Below are 6340 nucleotides of genomic sequence, written 5' to 3' on the forward strand. Positions count from 1 at the left end.
CACTTCTCTGTATTCATCATATTGGTCATTTAAAGAAAGGGTGTTTTAATGAAGTAGTATAGTAAGTAGCCATAGTTTAAAAAAAAAATCCCTATAAACCTAGGGGTACACTCTCCTCCAAAAATACACAGCAGGAAAAATGGGTACAGGTGAGCACAAAAGTGGAGAGCCATACATGTAAAGGATGTGTGTGGCCATGGAACACAGCAGGAGAGACCACTCTAATTCTGCAGAGGCACAGATGTATTCAAGTGGAGATTATAGCCTGTGCTGGATGGGCCTGTTCCTCAGTTACGTGTGTGTTTGTTCTTCTTTGCCGAAGAAGACCATGCCATCAGAGAAATGGTGACATGACTTGCACTTGACTTTGTTTTGAGTGAGGGAGGGCTGTGCAGATCACCAGCCTCACTTCTCCTCCAGAGCTGTCTGATATTCATCAAGATGACTGGAGATGACCCAGGGACCCAGGATGAGGCAATTGGGGTTAAGTGACTTGCCCAAGGTCACACAGCTAGTGAGTGTCAAGCGTCTGAGGTGAGATTTGAACTCAGGTCCTCCTGACTCCTGCACTGGTGCTCTTATCCACTGCACCACCTAGCTGCCCCTCCCAGTTATGAGGTAGTGTAGCCAAAGACTATTTAAATGGTCACTACTGGATGTAGCATTGACCCATTCCTGGCCTCTTCTTATACAGATGCATCCAAGTTTAACAGAGACTTTTACCCCAGTAGATAATATTGTTCTGTTAAACTGCTTCTTAGCCACAATCCTAAAATCAATAAGCATTTCTTAAGCACCTACTAAGGTCTAGCACTGGGCTAAGAGAGCCAGGAGGAAGGGAGGGAGGGAATCTATTTACCATAAACAAACTCAGAGTAATTCTTCAAGACTACAGTCAAGTGGTCATTGTGAGTCTTAAATTTTCTCTTCTGGTAAGTCTGGCTTCTTTTTCCTCTGACAGGGAACTATTTTATTTGGTCCATATCCTTGCATGGAAGTAATACCTTGTTTCTTCAGATTTTCCTCTTATCTTCTTCTTATCCACAGAATCCACTGGGACGCTTCTCCAAAGTTTTGTGATATAATCCACTGTAAACTGGCAGCTTTTAGCGTTGTAAAAAAGGACTTTCTTCTTGTTGAGATCATTAACAATGATTACCGGGTCCTCTAATTCCTCTATGATATTTTGTTCGTTTGGCAAGCTTTCTTGTATGTCTTCTAAGAGAATTCCTCCAAAATTTCTCTGATCATGTTTTTCTAACAGCCTAAGTAAGGGTTTTTTTTTCATTTTTCACGTTGTACTTGGGTTTGACGGCATATTTCCCATCAATTACTTGAATTTGGGGATTGTCGGGGAGTGCTTCAGTTCGCAGCCATTTTTTCTGCTTCAGTTCAACAGAACACTGCTGGGTTTTAATCAACATTTCTTCCAAAGTTAGTGGATGTGTATCGCTCTGCTGGCAGGGAGTCTTCAAGTAGTTCACAATCTTAGCGAGATGTGCAAACTGAGGTCCCGAGGCTCCTCGGAGGGCTTTCCCTCTTAAGGGATTTGTGAGATCAGACTTCTGCTTTGATTGCTTTGAGTCCGAGGATCCTTCCTGCTTTCCTCTTGGATGAAGATGACTTAGAAGGATTTGGATGTTTTCCTAGTGCCGGAGTGTCTAAGGCTTGTTTTTGAGCCTCTCCCAGACTTTCATTAAATTTGGATCCATAGCGCTAGCTGCAAGAGGACTGGGAGCACCCAACAGTTGAGCCTCCCCAGCAGCTTGGTGGTGGCCTTTCGGCCAAAGGTGGCCAGACGCCCGATGCCACTGCTTGGCACTGGTCCTTTACAGCTCCAACTCTCAGCGCGCGGTGATCTGGGTTGGTCAGCTCCACCATGGCTCTTCAACCGACTGCGCCCATCTTTGTTTCAGTCTCCACTCTCACACTTGCACGTCAGCTCCTCAATGCCTACCTGTCCTGGGCTCCTTCACGTGCCCAAAAGTGTGGGTGTGACCTTGTCTTTCAGAAGCTTCCCTGCCCTTCCTTCAGACAGCAGGCCTCAGCTGCTGCCCACGGCAACAACCGCTGCTTGACACTGTGTTTTCAGCAAGTGCATATGGTTAGTTCACACAGAACTTTTCGTCAGCCCTGTGGGTCCCACACATTTGCCCTTCCACACCGACATTGCTCTTCAAAGCCCTCATACTTGCTTTCTGATGTTGGTGCCAACTTGCCCTTCAAGGTCTACCCTCCGTCTTTCTCTTGCCCTCTGCACTCCGCCTGTCCAGTCTCTGGATTTTGTGTCCCACCAGCTAAAGGGATGGATGGACTTCAAGTAACTGAGATCCAATCTCCCACTTGTAAAACAGTGGAAGGCTCATCTAGCATGAGAGAGATTTAATCAAAATCCCACCTTCCACAAGAAACAGATGCTTTCAGAGCCTGAATAAAGGTATCTTTTCAATATAACCTTGTGATCTAATCTTTACTGGTCTTCCCATCTTTCATTGTTGTTGTTCTGTCGTTTCTGACTCTTCTTGACACCTTTTGGGGTTTACCTGGAAAATGTACAGGAGTATTTTGCCATTTCCTTGTCCAGCTCAATTGTTACAGATGAGGAACTGAGACAGAATTAAGTGACTTGCTCAGGGTCACACAATTAGTGTCTGAGGTCAGAATTTTAATTCAGATTTTTCCTACTCCAGGACTGGTGCTCTATCCACTAGCTTCCCCTCTCATCTTTCATACTTTCTGATTAACTAGTTAGGGGTGGGAAACCTGAAGCCTGGAGGTCACATGTGGCCCTCTAAGTCCTCAGGTGCAACTCTTTGACTGAATCCAAACTTCATTTGTTTTGTGAATTTCCAAATGTTCCCCACCCCTGACTAGATGATATTTCCTTCATCAGTTTTCTCAAATTTCGTCTCTCCCCAAGAGACAAAACAGAACCTGGCTTTCTACTTTACTGAGAAAAATCAAATCAAATTCATCCATTCTGATTTCCCTCTACTCCCTCTGGAGAAAAAAGAGGGGGGAAAATGTCTTGTAACAAAAATGCATAGTCAAGTAAAAGAAAGTCCCCAATTGGCTATATATGAAAACATGTCTCTTTTTTCACACTAAATCTATGACCTCTCTGTCAGTAGATGCGTAGTATGATTTCAATATTATTCCTCTGGAATCATAGCTGGTCATTGTATTAATCCTAATTCTTAGAGCTTTCAAAGTTGTTTGTCTTTACAATGTTCTTGTTATTTTATAAATTGTTCCCTGCTTGTCACCTTCTCTCCACTCACATGGCTTCTGTCATAATTCAGACACTCCTTGCCTCTTGCCCAACCACTGCAGTAGTCTAACTGGTCTCTGAGCTTCCAATCTCCTTCTTCAACCCCTCTACTCCAGGCTCCCCAAATATTCTTTCTAAAGCATCACTCCTCCACTCAGAACCTAGTGATTGGTTCCCTACTGTCTCTGGGATAAAATACAAATTCTTCAGCCTGTCATGTAAAATTCTTTAAAATCTAGATCCCATCTACTTTTCTAGGTATTTCCTATTATTCTCCTTCCTATACTCCCAGAAAACTTGTCTACTTGTTGTTCTCCAAAGTCATCAGCACAATCTCCCTGCTCCCTGGCCTTTCTTTGTTTTCTCCCATGCCTGGAATGCACTCCTTCCTCGAATCTCCTTCTTAGAATCTGTAATTTGCTTTAAAGCTCGTTTCAGGGACCACCTTGTATGGGAACCTTTCTTTATCCATTACAGGGTTATAGTAATCAAAGGAGGTAATATTGGTAGAGTGCTTGGAACAATGCCTGGCCAATCTTAGTAGATTAATAAATACTTGTTCCTTTCCCCTTCCTTAGTGTTCTCTCCCACATCAGAGTTTATCTTCTGTTTATTTAATTGTTTGCATGTTGCATTGCCCTGAGAAAGTGAGTTCCTTAAGGGTAAGGGCTTTTGCTTTTGTCTTTGCAGCTAAAACCAGATTTCAAATCCAGCCTCAGATACTTACCAGCTGTATGACCCTGGACAAGTAGGTCATCTGCCTCAGTTTCCTCATCTATAAAATGGGGATAAAATAGCACCTGCCTCCTAGGTTTGCTGTGAGGATCATAATTGTAAAGTTCTTAGCACAGTGCCTGGCACCTAGCATTATATAAATGTTAGCTATTAATATTATTATTTGTCATTTTTATTGTTGTTCAGTCATTTCAGTTGTGTCTGACTATCCCCTCATTTGGTGTTTTCTTGGCAAAGATACTGAAGTGGTTTGCCATTTCCTTCTTTAACTGATTTTACAGATGAGGAAACTGAGGTAAAACAGATTAAGTGACTTACCCAGGGTCACATACCTGGCAAGAGTCTGAGGCCGGATTTGAACTCATGAAGATGAGTCTTCCTGACTCCAGACCTGGGACTCTATCCACTGCACCATCCAACTATAATTATTAAAATTATTATATATTTGCTGAATTGAACTGAAGCCAAAGTATCTCCCTCTAGGTTAGCATCTAGCCATTAATCAATATTCTTTTGGTGTAGTTGTCTAAGTATAGAATCTGAATCCACTTAACATTGAGGAAAGGGGTTGGGGGTGGTTGAGTTGTCCGTCAAAGCACAGGTCTGAAGAAGCTAAGAAACTCTGAAAAGTAAAAGGAAAGGTCTTTAGAAGGAAAATTGTCATTTCCTATCCTGCAAAAGGTGGGAACATATTTCTCAAACCTTAATTACATTTGAAAAGCCAACAGGACAATGACTTTGCTTTCTACACAGTGAATGAATATTCATCTTTATCCCTAGCCACTCATCTACATAAAATGCATTATAAGTAGTACTAAAATCAAAGTATCTGAAACTAGTCATCCTAAGGCAACAATGTGGGGGAAGGAGGGAATACTGTGGGCTTGGGCTTTTGAGCTACGAAAAAAGGAGAGACAAGTCTTCCCCAATTTGTAGAAGATAGCCCCTGAGCCTCAGCTCTAAGGGAATCCAAAGGGAAGAAGCTTCCACTGGTCTTTGTCCTAGCAGAGAGAGTTTTGTAACCCTTCAGATGAAAAGAGAACAGTAACATGCCAGTTGAAAGGAGTGCAGTACCCTCCAACGCAGCAAGAGAATAAAGGTGGAAAAAAAAAAAAAAAAGATTGCATTTCCTCTTCAAAGAGTAAGAACCTGATCAATCCTTCCAGGTAGCTTGCTAAGTCAACTGCCTAGTGGGAAAGTGACCTGCACAGTGGGAAAGTGACCCAGTGGGAAAGTGAGTCTTGTTCTGGCAGCCAGCAGTGGCTTCTTCCCCTAATACAGCAACAATGAAACATGATGAGGAGGAACATGGACCACAGGATCTGCTCAAAGACCACCAGCAGATTGGCCTATCTAGCCAAGATGCATCAACTTGGGCAGAGTAAGCCACCTCCAGAGTTTGCCAATAGCTGTACCCATGCAACTCTGAGGAGCAACCTGGTAGACCCAGTAACCAAGACACATGGTCCTGTGGCAGGGGAGGAACTTGTCAAGGGGCTAGGTCAAATTAAGAAGTTAAATTGGTGGAGAAAATGCTTTGTGACTTTAAGTTTGTGACCACTGCTATCATCTCCCCCACCCCAAATCAGGTAAACACCCAGTGAGAAGGTTAATTCCCAATGTCCTAAGGAGCACTCAACATCCCATTCACCAACCTCTGCCACACTCCCAGCAGCAGGGCTGCATAAGCCAACCCACAAGATTGCAATAGAACTCAATTCTACACTCTAACAATACCCCTCTTCCCAGTGTCAAAAAGATCCAAATAACAACAACAAATTGCTCAGGCTGCAGTACAGAAAGAGAACTGAGGAGAAAAAAAGAACTAGAGGATGTAGGGGGGATTCTTTTTTTTTTTTAAGTAAATTCTAGTTGGGTTATAATTGTTTTCATAAATAGTGTAGGGAAAAGAGTTGGGAATCATAAGGGTTTGTCTTCTGTTCTTTTCCTACCTGACTGTGTAACCTTAGCAAGGTAAATCATTTTACTATCTGGAGCTGGATTTTATCATCAGTAAAATATTTGGATTAGACCAGATGGTCTCCCTGCTATTTTTAATAGTCTTTGATTCTAAGTCAGGGAATTTTAGTCTTTTTTGCGTGTGTTATAGAAGTACCCTTTTGGCAGAACCTTTACTTAAGGAACGTGCCCAATTCAGCTAAGTCTCATTCCTCTCAGACATATTCCAGACTTCCTCTACCATCCTTCCCCTGATACCTTTGTTTCCTCTTACTCACCTTTTCTGCCTTTCTTCATGTGTTGTTTCCCCCCCATTAGAATGTAAGTTCTTTGAAGACTAAGATTATCTCCTTGTATATGTATTCCTAGCACTTA

At 42.6% G+C, this 6340-nt stretch overlaps 1 pseudogene; it reads right to left on the bottom strand.

The window, feature by feature from the left end:
• Positions 1-851: 851 nt before the first annotated feature.
• Positions 852-1712, bottom strand: LOC140508864 (general transcription factor IIE subunit 2 pseudogene; annotated as a pseudogene).
• Positions 1713-6340: the final 4628 nt, after the last annotated feature.

Source organism: Notamacropus eugenii, chromosome 5, assembly GCF_028372415.1.
Source record: "Notamacropus eugenii isolate mMacEug1 chromosome 5, mMacEug1.pri_v2, whole genome shotgun sequence".
NCBI lineage: Eukaryota > Metazoa > Chordata > Mammalia > Diprotodontia > Macropodidae > Notamacropus > Notamacropus eugenii.